This window comes from Chelonoidis abingdonii, chromosome 2, assembly GCF_003597395.2.
Source record: "Chelonoidis abingdonii isolate Lonesome George chromosome 2, CheloAbing_2.0, whole genome shotgun sequence".
In the NCBI taxonomy this organism is placed as follows: Eukaryota; Metazoa; Chordata; order Testudines; family Testudinidae; genus Chelonoidis; species Chelonoidis abingdonii.
In genome coordinates, this window is record NC_133770.1 from 47,508,870 (window position 1) to 47,525,843 (window position 16,974).

Here is a 16,974-nt window from a genome sequence, read left to right on the forward strand (position 1 = left end):
TAGTGTTTTTATTTTGGCTAATGGGAGCTGCCCCATTTAAGAACAGAGTTAGCCACTCCTTTGTATTGTGTGTATGAAGAGGACTGAGAGCAGTGTGTGGGTGATTTTGCCAGTGTTTTCAAACAGGGACAAGCTCTGTCTGGATAACCTCCAAAAAGGCCAGTACTTAATGTAAAACTTATTTTTCCAGAAAGCAAGCCTCATTCTCAAAGGTCTAACATTAGCATTCAGGGAAGGCTGGATGCTGCTTGCTACCGGTAATGAGGTAGGACCTGTCACCTGGAGATCTTGAGTTTGAATTGTGCCCAGCAAGAATAATGGTTGTTCCCATCTAATAGATGTTTGGTGGCTCCTGTTTGGGATGAGTTTAGTGACACAATTTCCAGCTTCTACATCACAAACTCAACATTTTTTTAAAAAGCTACAGAGAATATGGAATGAGTGTGATCTCTTAATTGCTTTATAAACACACACCTGTCCATGGAGTATCAGATAAAATATCCATACAGTTCTCTAAACACTTGTGCTGAAACTGTTTAACCTGAACATTTACTATTTAGCTACAAATTGAAGGGCTCAAAATAGTTAGTTATGCTAACCATAACTCAGTAAATTTCTTCCAAAGCTGATCTTGGACAGTGAAATAAAGATAATTGATTTGGTCTGTGAAAATGTTTTTGATTACACACATTAATCCTCTTCTTGAGATTTATGATAGCCAATATGGAAGAAGTGATTCAAAAGATGAACACTTGTTTGAAGTTAGAATAGAGGCAGATCAAATGGTTTTGCAATGTGGATGCTGTTAGCTTGATAACATATAGCCTGTTCCTAGCTTCTGACATCTACCTCACAGATGTGTGAAGATAATGTGACTTTAATTTTGTAACCACAGTAGCTTACATTGGTGCATAGAATCTTTTTAGTTTTAAAATCACAGTTCTGAGAGTCTCTCTCAATTCCATTGAAACATGAAAAGAAAGCAGCTGGTGTGAAAATCAGAGCTTTCATGTGGATACCTTCAAAATGAGAAACAAGAGGAAGTGAAATGCAGAAAATGTCATTAAAAGAGACTAGAATTTCAATGTACAGCATATTTAAACTTGCTAAGGTGCTGAACATGAACGCTTCTTACTGTGCCAAGTTTCAGTTAATTCATAGCTTGACTTTCTTCTTTCAGCCACTCAAATGGTAGGGATATCTTTGAAATGGGATATAACTGGAATTAGTCCCAGTGTGAGATCGTTTGTAAGACTTGATGTAATTTGAAAATAAAAAATGTTCAGTGAGGTGACCTCTTGTCATTAGTAAGTATATTGGTCGATATTGAGATATTGCTCATCCTAAAGAAGCTGAGATTTGTAATCTGTATTTCTAACATTCTTTCATAACAATTATTGTCAATAAGAAAATAGCAAATGTTTGAATTTTTTTTGTTCATTACACAAAATGCTACCTATATGGCAAGTATGAAAATAATCAGTAACTTACATACTTTTAGAAGCTGTAGATTTGAGAAGATTGAGTGCTTTTGATTAAAATTAATTGGCTACATGATCTTATAACTCTTGCTGCTGTCTTTCCATGAAGGGAACATACATTTAATTTTACTGTTGTTAGATGTCTTTGCAGCATTTCAGAAAATAGTTTTTTTTGACCAAGACATGATGCTTAAATATCTTTTACCCAAGGATTTTAGACTGCAGTGGTTTGCACTGAACTAGTTCTGTCACTCTGACCCTTACCTGTTGAAACTTGTTTTGGCTCTCCCCAAGGAGAATAGGCTAGGAACATTAAGGCTCCTGACTCCGGCATTCTGTCTGTGACCCTGAAGGGAAAGCTGTTAGGTGACTATTAAAATGGGCCTCTGTGGTAAACGTCTGTCTCAAATCTGGACTTAGAGTTCAACATCTGAGTGTTTACTGTGAATCTCCCCCAAGCTTATACCCAGCTTGGATCTTACTTCGCTGCCACCAGATAAGATGTAGGCTCTTATCAGCCTGGGTTCCCCAAATTCCTTGGGGGGAACCCCCTCTCTGGCCTCCCCCACTTTCCCTGGGAGGACCCCCAAGACCCAGACCCCTGGGTCTCCCTATCTCAAACGGGAAAACAAGTTCCTCCCCCTTGTCTCCTCGTTATCTGCTCCCCCCGCTTCCCTCCCTGGGTGAGCCTGGGCGATGCAGTACTTAACTCCTTGAAGGCAAAACTAAGAGGGAAATCACCCTCCCCCTGAGGCGATGCCTTCAAATCTAGTAAAGCTAATATAAAGAGATTTTCTACTCCCCTTTCCTGTAGCCTCACCAGAGAAAAACCAAAAACCTCAACCAGGTTTTAAAAAGAAAACTTTATATAAAAAAGAAAGAAAATACAGAACAATAATACTGCATTAAGAAACTCAATACAGGCTCTTGCTTATAAGAAAATATGAATAAACAGTCTGATTTAAAAGATAGCCCAATTAAACCAGTCCAGCACAGTACAACACACATGTAAATACAACACAAAGCATATAACAGCCTATTTGCCTTGTTGCCTTTGTACTCACACTTTGTAGGAGAATATTAGAAAGAAATAGGAGTTAGCAGGAAAGCTGTTTCCTCCATAGCCGGGAGAAACAAAAGACCCAGAGTACACAATTCCCGCCCCTGACTTTTAAAAAATCCAGTTCTCTGATTGGTCCTCTGGTCAGGTGTTTGGTTCCCTTTGTTCACCCTTTACAGGTAAAAGAAAATTAACCCTTACCTTACCTATCTACTTATGACACCTCCTTTCTCTTTTCCCAGGTGGGTAGGCTAACTCTGCAACTCAGACTGACCCTATGGTGAATTATCCAATCCTATTAATGAGGCAGATACACAATGGTAGTATCATACAAGTGTATTAACAATCACCAAAGAGCATCCCGGTTTTTAAAAGTCACAGCATGATCTTGCTTAACCTGCACATTTTTTAAAGATAACTGAATAAGATTAATTGTTACATTATATAGATCTGAAAATTTCTAAGGACTAAAGTCAAACCTTAAAGTGCTTTATGGAGAGCTATAAAAACAGTACCTAGGGTTCTCTGGCACTATAACCTAGGAATATAATTTCAAAAACATTTGTATTGTCATCTTACAAAACAAAATGCATTGAGCCATGCAGAATTGCTTCGTAAACTGTGTAATACATTATTTAAAAAGTATATTTAGTAGTTTCGTAGTTATTTGAAGCGAGTACTACAGTGAGTTGCACTTCACTTTTAAGTAAAGTGTCACACTGAGAGAGAATTCAGGTGGTATGGTTGTGTTCAAATATTTGTGTAAGTGAAGTAAGTTTTAGAGCATGGTGTATTCAGAATAACTTTCCACACAATCAAATGAACAATATTCTGCATATCTCTCCATTTGATAACTTCACTGCCTTTCTATGCATGCATCTACATATCTTTGTCCCCTTTTTATTCTTATAGGTCGGTGTCTTTAATTTATGTAATGTTACAACTGGAAACAGAACCAAGGAAATAAAATTTTTCAGTGGTCCTGAGATTAGGTCAGTCCAGTTGCTGTTCTGGCTATTTGGCATATTAGGTGCTTGGCTGGACATCTGGTACAGTTTCACATGTCAGTAAACTTTTTAAATTGTTGAGTATATTATTCTTTATTCTGCTTGTAAAATTCCATCTGCAGTAGTCAAAGTAAAACAAGAAATTGGAGACTCTGATTCAATACAGCTGTCCTGAGAATGTACCGTTAGAAGCCAGTAGAAAGCAGGCTCCTGCCCATATGGATGCAGAGGGACCATAACTGATCCAGATTTCTTTTTATTAGATTGAAAGAAAAAGGAATGGTATTCAGCAAGCTTCCAAATCATGGAAGATAGGGTGGGAAGAGTAAAGACCAACCCAGCCTATATGATGCAGAAAATGAATTATAAACTGAATCAGAGCTCTGTATAGTATGAACTCACAAAAGCCCCTTACTGTCATTCTTTTAACTGTAATAATAAATCATGGATTTTATAGTTAGCTGATTGACCATTAGAGCTGTCGCATTATGTAGGCATCCACGTATTACAACATTTTGTAAATAACTACTTTTGTTTAGCCCAGAAAGCTCGGAAGGTGTTATCCCTGCTATCAACTAACTCTGAAGTACACTTGAAAGTAAGTCTCAATTTACAGGTAGCATTAAAACATAAGAACGGCCGAAGTATCTAGCCCAGTATCCGGTCTACCGACAGTGGCCAATGCCAGGTGCCCCAGAGGGAGTGAAGCTAACAGGTAATGATCAAGTGATTTCTCTCCTGCCATCCATCTCCACTCTCTGACAAATAGGGGCTAGGAACACCATTCCTTACCCATCCTGGCTAATAGCCATTAATGGACTCAACCTCCATGAATTTATCCAGTTCTCTTTTAAATGCCGTTATAGTTCTAGCCTTCACAACCTCCCCAGGCAAGGAGTTCCACAAGTTGACTGTGCACTGCATGAAGAAGAACTTCCTTTTATTTGTTTTAAACGTGCTGCCCATTAATTTCATTTGGTGGCTGCTAGTTCTTTTATTATGGGAATAAGTAAATAAGTTTTCCTTATCTACTTTCTCCGCATGACTCATGATTTTATATATCTCTATCATATCCCCCCTTGGTCTCCTCTTTTCCAAGCTGACAAGTCCTAGCCTCTTTAATCTCTTCTCATATGGGACCTGTTCCAAACCCCTAATCATTTTAGTTACCTTTCTCTGAACCTTTTCTAGTGCCAATATATCTTTTTTGAGATGAGGAGACCACATCCGTATGCAGTATTCAAGATGTGGGCGAACCATGGATTTATATAAGGGCAATAATATATTCTCTGTCGTCTTATCTATCCCCCTTTTAATGATTCCTAACATCCTGTTTGCTATTTTGACTGCCTCTGCACACTGTGTGGATGTCTTCAGAGAACTATCCACGATAACTCCAAGACCTTTTTCCTGATTTGTTGTAGCTAAATTAACACCCATCATATTATATGTATAGTTGGAGTTATTTCTTCCAATGTTCATTCATTTTACATTTATCCACATTAAATTTCATTTGTCATTTTTTAGCACAATCACTTAGTTTTGTGAGATTTTTCTGAAGTTCTTCACAGTCTGCTTTGGTCTTAACTATCTTGAACAATTTTTAGTATCATCTGCAAATTTTGCCACCTCACTGTTTACCCCTTTCTCGAGGTCATTTATGAATAAATTGAATAGGATTGGTCCTAGGACTGACCCTTGGGGAACACCACTAGTTACACCTCTCCAGTCTGAAAATTTACCATTTTTTCCTACCCTTTGTTCCCTGTCTTTTAACCAGTTCTTAATCCATGAAAGGACCTTCCCTTTTATCCCATGATGAGAACGTAAAGGCTGTTGCACAATATTTTTAATCTATTTCCAAACAGTTTTTGGAAACCTAAACAATGTATTTATTATACATATTGAAAACTGATAATAAAGTAGCATTAAATCAGAAAAAGATTCTTAAAACAATTGCACACGGGGCTCGTACACTGCCAGGAACACCAGTTATGTAGGCTGATAAATTTCAGTTGTGACTGCAAGCTTCATTATTTGGCTTTCCAGTCTCACCTTTCATCTATGAGCTAAAACAGCTTGCCTGTTACCACAGAGAGCATCAAAATATGTTCTGTGCTAGTAGCCAAACTGTGTTCAATCACAACTGAGGACTGGACCATGGGAGTTAGCCCTCTTGTCAGCACAGCTCCCTTTGTTAGTGTAAATACAACTTAAGAATGACCATACTGTCAGACCAGTGATCCATCTAGCCCAGTCTCCTGTCTTCTGACAGTGATCAGTGTCAGGTGCTTCAGAGGGAATGTACAGACCAGGGCAATTATTGAATGAGCCCCAACCCTAGGTATCCACTCCCAGCTTCTGGCTATCAGAGGCTAGGGACACCAGAGCATAGGGTTGCCTCCTGACCATCTTGGCTACTAGCCTCCATGAATTTATCTGGTTCTTTTTTTGAACCTAGCTATATTTTTGGCCTTCACAACTTCCCCTGGCAATGAGTTCCACAGGTTGACTGTGCATTGTGCGAAGAAGTATTTCCTTATGTTTGTTTTAAATCTACTGCCTATTAATTTCATTGGGTGACCCCTAGTTCTTGTGTAAATAATACTTGCTTATTCATTTTCTCTACACTGTTCACAATTTTTTAGACTTCTCTCATATCCCCCCCTTAATCTCTTTTTCAAGCTGAAAAGACCTCATATGGAAGCAGTTCCATCCCTGTAATTATTTTTGTTGCCCTTCTCTCTTTTCCAATTCTAATATCATTTTTGAGATGAGGTAACCAGCACTGCATGCAGTATTCAAGGTGTGGGCGTACCATGGATTCATACAGGGGCATTATATTTTCTATCTTCTTCACTGGTCTACAATTTTTGAGAAGTCGTCTGCTTCAGAGATAAAATGTGGTATTTATTATGTATTTTGATGTGCTGAATTCAAATATGACAATTAAAACAACTGATTGGCTACTGTTTCTAAGATATTTAAGTTTTTACATTTTATGTCTATGTATATTGTGTAGATAGTAGAGTTTTAATTATAAATTGTAAACCTAGGTCTTTTCATGTGTTTATGGTTGCTTTACATGATAATATTTCACCTGTCCTGTTTATGTAACACTTTAAAAATCAGCAAAAGGGTTATATAAATAAAATTTATTATGAAACAAAAGGCAAAAAACTATTATGTACATAGTTTAGTCCTATTCAGTGTCTACTCGGCGCTTCTTGGCTTGTCTCTTGTATTCATTAAATGGAGCATCTCTTGTCACTGTCCAGCAATAGTCTGCAAGCATTGATGGGCTCCATTTGCCCTGATAGCGTTTCTCCATTGTTGCAATGTCCTGGTGAAATCGCTCGCCGTGCTCGTCGCTCACTGCTCCGCAGTTCGGTGGAAAAAAATCTAGATGAGAGTGCAAAAAATGTATCTTTAGTGACATGTTGCAACCAAGGCTTTTGTATGCCTTGAGGAGGTTTTCCACCAACAACCTGTAGTTGTCTGCCTTGTTGTTTCCGAGAAAATTTATTGCCACTAACTGGAAGGCTTTCCATTCTGTCTTTTCCTTGCCATGCAGTGCATGGTCAAATGCATCATCTCGAAGAAGTTCACGAATCTGAGGACCAACAAAGACACCTTCCTTTATCTTAGCTTCACTTAACCTTGGAAATTTTCCACGGAGGTACTTGAAAGCTGCTTGTGTTTTGTCAATGGCCTTGACAAAGTTCTTCATCAGACCCAGCTTGATGTGTAAGGGTGGTAACAAAATCTTCCTTGATTCAACAAGTGGTGGATGCTGAACACTTTTCCTCCCAGGCTCCAATGACTGTCGGAGTGGCCAATCTTTCTTGATGTAGTGGGAATCTCTTGCACGACTATCCCATTCGCAGAGAAAACAGCAGTACTTTGTGTATCCAGTCTGCAGACCAAGCAAGAGAGCAACAACCTTCAAATCGCCACAAAGCTGCCACTGATGTTGGTCATAGTTTATGCACCTCAACAGTTGTTTCATGTTGTCATAGGTTTCCTTCATATGGACTGCATGACCAACTGGAATTGATGGCAAAACATTGCCATTATGCAGCAAAACAGCTTTAAGACTTGTCTTCGATGAATCAATGAACAGTCTCCACTCATGTGGATCGTGAGCGATGTTGAGGGCTGCCATCACATCATCGATGTTGCAGGCTACAAGATCACCTACTATGAAGAAGAATGGGACAAGATCCTTTTGATTGTCATGGAACATGGAAACCCTAACATCACCTGCCAGGAGATTCCACTGCTGTAGCCTGGAGCCCAACAGCTAGACTAGAGCCAATCAACATTTTAAGCATCATTTTCGTTCTCAGTGACCCAGAATTAGTAAAGTTTGACTACATTTATTTCAGAAGAATTTTGGCTGTAGAGCAGTGTTATTGATCCCTTTCCTAATGGTTCCTAACATTCCGTTAACTTTTTTTTGACTGCCGCTGCACATTGAACAGAAGTTTTCAGAGAACTATACCCAGTGACTCCAAGATCTGTCTTGAGTGATCCCTAATATAGAGCCCATTATTTTGTATGTTTAATTAGGATTATGTTTTCCAATATGCTTTACTTTGCATTTATCAACACTGAATCTCATCTGGCATTTTGTTGCCCAGTCACCCAGTTTGGTGAAATCCATTTGTAAGTTTTTGCAGTCTGCTTTGGACTTAACTATCTTGACTAAATTTGTATGGTCTGCAAATTTCGCCATCTCACTGTTTACCTCTTTTTCCAGATAATTTATGAATATGTTGAACTGCACTGGTCCCAATACAGATCCCCGGGGGATACTGCTATTTACATCTCTCCATTCTGAAAATGGACCATTCATTCCTACCCTTTGCCTCCTGTCTTTTTAATCAGTTACTGATTCATTAAAGGACCTGCCCTCTTATCCCATGACTGCTTTACTTTGGTGAGAGAACTTGTCAAAAGCTTTTTGAAACTCCAAATACACTATTATCCACTGGATCACCCTCGTCCATGTATCTGTTGTCCCCCTCAAATAATTCTAAGAGATTGGTGAAGCATGATTTTCCTTTAAAAAAAAAAATCTCTGTTGACTCTTCCCCCAACAAATTGTGTTCATCTATGTGGCTGATTATTCTGTTTCAACCAATTTTCCTGGTACTGAAGTTAGGTTTACCAGTCTCTGATTGCCAGTATTGCCTCTGGAGCCTTTTAAAAAAATTTGATATAACATAAGCTATCCCCCGTCGTTTGGTACAGAAGCTGATTTGAATGATAAGATGAATATCACAGTTAGTAGTTCTGCAATTTCATATTTGAGTTCCTTTAGAACTGGTCCTGGTGACTTATTACTGTTTGTTTGTTTGTTTATAACTGTTTACACTGAGAAATCATAAAGTTGCCTGAAATAAATGCTGGGTCTGCCACTGGCAGACAGTATAATGGCACCATTTAAACAAAATTTACTTTTCAATTCCCTTCCCTTCCTTTTCCTTTCTGTTTGTGCCAGAGAAATACGATACACTTAGAAATATGAATAAAAACTATAAAAATCAGTGGTTCTCAAAATTCAGTCCCCTCTTGCTTGTTCCATTTCACTGAGATTTCATTTTTGATCTCTCATCTCTTTCTTTTTATGTCTCTCTAATTCTTGAGTTCTTTTTGCACTCCCTCTGCTTCATTTCTTCTATGCTTGTCCCAATAGTGTGCTCTTTTTTTTCCCTACTACCATTCTCTCCTTTCATCCCACCCTCTTTACTTGCTCTTTCCCTTCACCAGGCCATAATTTTTGCAATCTCCCTGTCATTGCTCTTCATGTCTTTCTCCCTGCCTCCCCTTTGTTTGTGTGGTATCCATCTCTTTTCTGGTCACTGGAACAGTAAATGGGTGATATCACATAGGGGGTTTTTGAAGCTGTTTTTCAGACAGTTGGGTTGACTAGCTTTTCAGCAGGAGTTTCGTTTCCATGCTCACCGTGCAAGGTGTAGAGATGTCTGTTTGACCATTGCTGGCCCTCTTTAACTGTCTGTTTTTCCGTATGGATTCTCAGAATGTCGAGGTTTTATTCTGAGATGTCCTGAGCTGCTTCTGCTTGACTACGCTTTTGGGGCACTAAGGTCTCAGATTTTCATTAGAAGTTTTCATTTGTGTTTTGCCAAGTCTTTTACCAGATATACCTGAGGTGTGCACTGATGGTGGGGTAGGTGTCCACTCTCAGTGTTTCCCCACCTTCTTATCTCTGCCCATTTCCTCAGTCAGGTAACCTGTGAAGCAAATTATTCATAGTCTACTGGATCAAAACCTTTAATGTTAAATAGACTTCAGGACACAGATAAATATAGTGAATTTTTTTCTCCATAGACATATGATTTCCAGCCAGTATACTGACCTAGCATTTTTTTTACCTACTTCTCTCATAACGTAACTACTCTAGTTGCTGGGCTCTCATTTCCTTCGTGTCTTGTCTGGTTGTTTAGGAGAAACACTTTCTGTGTCTTCTGCCAGGAGCTGAAGCTTTTCTTTCTTCACATAAAATGGTCCTAAAAGATGATCTGCTGCAAAGAAGACTAAGCTAAAAAACTCAAAGGTGATCTGTAACATGGAATTCCTAACTGGGATTAGGAAGTAGGTGATGGAAAGAAAAACTTTTTAAGATCTTGCTTCATGCTTTGAGCATCTTATGGAAATGGCATGACTTCATTCAAGCTTTCTGCCTGTCATTGCAGCTGCTTGTGCCAGACAAGATTTATTTAGCTTATTAATACATCTAGGCCTTTATTTAATAAGCACTTAAGCATATGTTAAGTTTCATTGACTTCAGTGGGATGTGGGCATATGTATGGAGTTCAGACATGTTCTTATGCCTTTTCTTCAGATTGGGAATAGACTTGAGACTGTGTGCTAAGGCTTTGCTGAATTCAGTGGGACTGCATGGATTGTAAATTGGGGCTGCTTTCAGACCATTACTTGTCCTGCATATTCTGTTGTTCTGTGTTAAGCTTTGCCTGTACTGAGAGTGAAGCAGATATGTCCCTTTGTACCTGCACGAAGCCATCTAGGGTGACCTGCATTTTAGCCTCTTCCTCTGTTTTGGCTTTCACCTATTGCTAAGCCCTTTCCTCTGGCCTAGGCTACACTGGCGCTTTACAGCGCTGCAACTTTCTTGCTCAGGGGTGTGAAAAAAACATCCTCCTGAGCACTGCAAGATACAGCGCTGTAAAGCGCTAGTGTAAACAGTGCAAACAGTGTAAACAGTGCAAACTAAACCCCATGAGGAGGTGGAGTACGTGCAGCACTGGGAGAGCTCTCTCCCAGCGCTGGCGCTGTGACCGCACTCACACTTCAAAGTGCTGCTGCGGCAGCGCTCCTGCAGCAGCACTTTGAAGTTTCTAGTGTAGCCAAGTCATCTGTCAGTCAATCCAGGATGCAGTTTCTTATCTCTGGCAGGGGAGATTTCCTTGAATGAAGCGCAGACCCACTGGCCAGTAGGGGTTGCTATGAGAGCAGTGGATTCGAAGAAATTGGCATCCTTTTTGAGATCCCATAGTCAATGTGCCTTGCCCATGCGGACCTCCTTTCCCGTGTACCACGCCCAGGCTCAGTAAGGCTCAGCAGTGAGTTCAGCATAGATGCTCTGCTGCTTAGTTATTCTGTGATGAAAGTATTTTTATATATTCTTTATTATAGGCTAAAGTTGATAATCATGAAGCTGTAATTGTTCATATTTAGTTAGTTACATACTTTGGAGATGCTTAATTTGATATTTAATTTTTCCATGGTACATGGGAAAGGAGGTCGGCATAGGCAAGGCACATCAGCTATGTATAAATACATTAAATTGAGCCGTAGAATCCCTAACATTCATTTCCAGATGCCCTTACATTATTGTTTTAATATCATTTGTCACTAGGAGACTTACTGGTTTCCTTCAGTACTGGAGAAATAATTGAATTGGGCATGACTAGTTGCACTCTTTTGATTAAATGTTTTTTCTGTATTCCTATAAAATCATCATTAGCTATTTTGGCTCCAGTTCTATGTTCCGTTGAAACAGCACTACATTGTAAATCAATATCTTTTCAAAAAGACACTGCTGTAAATTGCCTAGACAGCATATGCATGGTTACTTTGGCTGCAATGCTGCTGCAGAGCCTGGGTAGTCTGCCTTCCTGGGAACTCCACAGGCAAGTCCATCCTATTTTTTAAAATACCTTTTCAGAATGAACGTTATTGCTGACGAAATTTAGACAGAGAATTATTCTGCTCCCTGTGTTCACCTGTGACTTTTCATATTATGCTCTACTGGGATTATCCTGCCTTTAGGGATTGCTTTGTTTTCTGCTTTAGATTTCCCCCTTTCTTAGCTGTAGTACAGCCGTACCATTTCAGCTTGTTAATGCAGAAAGATGTGAATTCAGTTGCTGAATGAGCCAAGACTGACAGCAAACACTAACATTGCTAGAGATATGTTTAAGAGTTGCAGGTGAATCTGACCTGATCCTGACAACAGCAAAACGGTAAGACGGTGTTTGTTTAAAATATAGGATTAATTGAGTACTGGGATCTCCTGTTAAACCGGAGCCCTAGTTATCACATGCTTCCAACTTAAGCAGGATTCATTCTGTGCATGTCAGTGGTGGGTTTTTTTGAACACTGAAAGCCTAGATAGATGAATGTGGTGGTTAGCTCAGAATGCCACATGAGGCTTTTCAGCGTACCTCCTCGAGAGACTCCCTAAATATCACTTTTGGTTTATAAATATCAGTAAAAAGGTAGGGAAAAGGTATGCTTTTTTTTTTTTTGCTACTGCTGTATTTATCTCCTAAACAGCCTTATTTATTATAGTATAAAGAGGACACTATAGACAATTTTGCTGGTGTATGCTTGGCTGACTGCCCTCTGGGACAAGTGAATGAAGGACATGACCAGCCACTTTTTCATTTCTGCAAACAAGTCTCTGTATCTGGAGAGATCTGACTGGAATATATGTCTTTAGTAAATTAGAGATTTGCTTAATATAGGAAAATATACCATGTAAACTATGCTGACCTATGTCATATAGAATGTATCTTCTTGATTGGTTAACCATTTGGTTGTTTTGTTTTCATGTTTATAAAGTAATGTAGTCATTGTCAGTGGTCGTTCTTGATTAGCTGGTGTAGAAGTGTATTGGCAGATTTTAGATCTCAGTAGAATATTTCAGCATGTATGAAAGCTTGGGGCAGCAGCATGTTCATTAAAAAAACAACCAAAAAACCAAAACCATTTACTCGGTCATGAGCAGTACAAGAGACAGGGATAAGAATATAACCATACCATAGCATAGCAATCTGAAATATTGTTGGTGATATTAACTGACAGGTAATATTTTCAGTTCTGCAGCAAGCCAGAGACTGACTTTTAACTGAAATTTAATTAAACTAAAACATTTTTCTGTTCTATAATATATTTTAGTCAGTAAATGAGAGCAGTTGGGAAAGCAATGATACAGTAAAGAAATATATTTTTTACACATAGATAATGTCAAAACCAGAATTTCATTTTAGCAGAAATGCATGTCTAACATTCGCATGTTGTATAAAGTAATGCAGATAAAGATTAGTTGTAGAAATACAGTAGAGGGTGGCAAAATTAGTACAGTAGTGAATTGATGGTGAAGCATAGTATTATCTACTCACTCTTTAGGTTTGTGGCACATTATAATTAAGGGATATGTGTGGGTGTTGTTCTTAGTGGGGGTCAAGTTAGGCATGCATCTTAGATTATTTTATAAAATCTTAATTGTTCAGAGTTATTTTTCTAGGTGTGGCTTTTTCTTAAATAAGTATATTCTTTAAGATCCTCTCCTCAGTTCACTATATTACATGTGAATTAAATGTGAGTGATGTAAACTACCTGTTGCACACTGTATTCAAACTCCAATTTACATTCTTGTAGGTATCAGAAAGTCTTCTCTTTGGTCAGCTAGGATAATCTCAGGCATTTCTGTTCAAAGAATTACTTCAGCTACAAGCTGATTTTGACTGATCTCTTTCTCTGGCTTAAATGGCTACTCACCATTCTCAGCATAAGAAACACGCTACAAATTTCTTTTACCCTGTAATAGGTCGAATGTTCTGACTATTTGTGTTTGCTTTTAGTTCGCTGAAGGAGTGAAAGTCTAGAAACTCTAAAGAAGGTTTTTTTTGTTTTTGTTTTTGTGTTTTTTTCTTTTTTCTTAGAGCAAATGGTAAAGAAGGGTATATGTGGTGTAACGATTCGCTGAATAATGGCACTGTTTTTACATCTCGTAAACTTATCTGTCAGTCTCAATGTTTAGAGACACAGGGTGGGTGAGGTAATCTTCTGTTTGTGCAACAATACAGGTTTTCAAGTGTATTTCACCCTCCTTGTGTCTCCAATATTCTGGGACCTACATGGCTACAACAACATTGCGGACTCAGTGTTTTTCAGATTTCCTTAAAAAAGGCTTTTTCTTTGTCTTCTCAGATATGAAAATAAAACCAGCAATTCTGTTCAATGCATGTTGCCCATCTGTAAATTTTTCTCCTCTTAGACTCTCAAGCTCTTAATCTTGAGATTAAGAATTAAATCCAGGGCATTTTAGACCCTTTTTATATGAAAATCTTGGTGGTGGTTTTCTTAAACTGTTGGTTAGTTAACATAGATTCTAAATTAACACAAACACCGGAGAAATCTGCAGAAAAGTTAAAAACATAACTTGGGAAACATGCAAATATGTCTGACAAGCATGGGTTAAGGGGGAGAGACTGCTGAATGCTTCATAACGATTATCTGCCTGTTCTTCAGAGTGTGGCTCCATTACATAGCTACAACCTATTTATCACAGTGTGAGATAAGCTTGTATCTATTAGTGGGTACCTCTTCAGGTTCTCTCATAACTCTGGCCTTGTAATTATAAATTTTAGTTTATTGCTATATGGCCGAAAGGGTGTTAGGCACCTTCCAAACAAGTGAAAAGATGAGGTCCTTCCCCAAGTAGATTAAGCTAAGGGGCTTCCTGACATGAGTCACTTTGTCATGCCAAGGCATTCCCTCTCCAGCCCACTTCCCATCACCCCAAATACTCACTTGTAATCTTTTTGGAAAAGCCAGGACCATCTAGATCAGTGGTTTTCAAAAAAAAATTTCTGGCAACCACTTGAAGAAAATTGTTGATGCCTGCGACCCAGTGGAGCTGGGGATGAGAGGTTTGGGGTGCAGGATGGGGCTCAGAGCTGGGGCATGGGGATGGGGCCTGGGCTTACTTTGGGGTGCTGCCAGTCAGTAGCGCAGCAGGGATGCTAAGGCAAGCTTCCTACTTGTCTTGGCACTGTGGACCGCACTGCGCCCCAGAAGCGGCCAGCACCAGGTCTGGCCCCCCAGGCAGGGGCGCAAAAGTGGCTCTGCGCAGCTCTCGCTCCCAGGCACTGCCTCCCCCCACTCAGCTCCCATTGACCAGTTCCTGGCCAATAGGAGTGCGGAGCTGGTGCTTGGGGTGGGGGCAGCGTGTGGAGCCCTGTGGACGCCCCCCCCCCCCCCAGGAGCCGCACCTGCTGCTGGCTGTTTCCAGGGCGCAGCGCCGTGTCAGAACGGGTAGGAACTAGCCTGCCTTAGCAGCCCGATCAGCAGTGCTGCCCAGCTAAAAGTCCCATCGGCGATGCTGACCAGAGCCACCACTACCAAGTGCCTTACATTCTGTGACCCCGTACTGGGTTGCCACCCGCAGTTTGAAAACCACTGATTTAGATTATCAGAGGATAATGTTAATCTTCTAATTAGCTGAGGTAAGGATGGTAAAGAGAACTGTTTCCATAATACCATTATTTGTGGAAAAATTGGGGATTCTTTCAGCTTTTTTCCTTGATTTCTCAGAATCCAGATAGAAAGAACTTGAAAAAATTAGATCTTTAGATGATTTAGAATCTCCTAGGACACACCAAGAAGCACTCAGAAGGCCTGAAAGTCAATTAGGAAAATACTCAGACAAGCATAATCCCAGTTCACCTTGCTGGGTAAACTCTGATAAACTTGCAATTCTAAAAGTGTTTTTTCTGACAATGTCTCTAAGCTGAGGACTCCCCAGATAAAAGCAAAATCTGCATGAACCTTCTTTGAAAGTAGACCTACAAGTTGTTCCCATGAAAGTAAGTGTTCCCTGCCTTTAGAAGACAATTCTGGTTTCCCTGAAACCCCTACAGAGAAGAGAATTGATAGTACCGTAAAAGCTTTGGATTACTCTGCAGTACAAATATCCGTAACCATTCACAACCTTATTTAGTTCAGACACTGCTAGAAAGAGTCACACGCATTAGTGGAATCCACTATTACAGGTTTCATCAAGGAAATGATGCTCAGACAGGAAGCCTCCTGCATGGTGTAGCTTGCAGCACATTTTGCCTTTAGTCAACAGGTGTGGTCAGTAGCAATTTGTCAAGCAGTCCTTGTGACAACATTATCTTAAGTCAGTTAGCTTTGCAGAATATAAGATGGTAACAATCCCTATCTAAAAATGTAGACTTTATGGAATGCCTTGGACTGTACCCTAAAGAACCTGGTAGTCCAAAATAAAAAAAAAAAAGTCCTTGAATACTTCTCAGACCATTTCTCAGAACCCGTCTCCACTCAGCAAAGTTCTTGCAAGACAAGAAGGGATTGAGGTTGGGTTCCAGGCTATGCCATGCCTATTTTGTGAACTTGGTTTGATTAACAATTGTTCTCCTAAAAATTCAATTGAGTGCAGCTCCTACCATAATGGTTGGTGTTCAATCTCGATGACATAATCTCTCACAAGACTTCTGAAAAGAAAAATGAGAGCATTAGATTTATCTAATGAAATCATAGATATGTACTAAAGTCTCTGAGGCTTAGGATCTGCCCCCAAAGTCTATTACTGAATTTGGGGGAGATTTAGCACCTGATTTAAATTCTAAAGTCCAATGTATTTTGCTTTCTGAACCAAGATTCCTTTAGGTGAGGGTCCATATTGTATTAGAAAGATGATGGAAGTCAGTATCTCTTTTCTTTTAGTGCAACAAGAGGAAGGTTCTCTATTAGAAAGTCAGTCAATTTCATTGATGGACTCTTGAGGGCTGTTTTATTGATGCTACTCCCCCCGCTTCCCTCTGATTCATATCCAAATAGTTTTTCCCTCTTGAAACATCAGCTTAGTCCTTTGTGTATTGTGGAAGTGTTCTTTCAAATATATGGTTTCTCTTCCCTTTCTTTACCTTATGGTAAATATCTAGCTTTTCATTCCCATTTTCGTGTGTGTGTGTGTGTGTGTGTGTGTGTGTGTGTGTGTGTGTAAAAAAAAATAAAAAAATTCCCCTCTCACCCCTATGGGTGGTATGTGTCTTCCTCAACCTCGGGTCCTCTACCAGAGGCCTGGGAGTTTGAGGGTTCTGCGCAGTATCTTAGCTGTTCCTAG

General features: G+C 39.5%; 1 protein-coding gene across 6 annotated transcripts in view; it reads left to right on the top strand.

Moving 5' to 3' along the window:
• Window positions 1-16,974, top strand: part of CDK14 (cyclin dependent kinase 14) — a 545,410-nt gene that overhangs the window by 129,970 nt on the left and 398,466 nt on the right. Inside the window, exon 1 of one of the 6 annotated variants that reach the window (XM_032798113.2) lies at window positions 11,841-12,061. The exons of 2 other annotated variants lie outside the window; for them this stretch is intronic. The gene's annotated coding sequence lies outside the window, so the exon portion shown is untranslated. Of the gene's footprint in view, window positions 1-11,840; window positions 12,062-12,205; window positions 12,328-12,884; window positions 12,906-16,974 lie in introns of those variants that run through there. 3 more of the 6 variants (XM_032798115.2, XM_032798114.2, XM_032798117.2) reach the window with 3 other exon arrangements.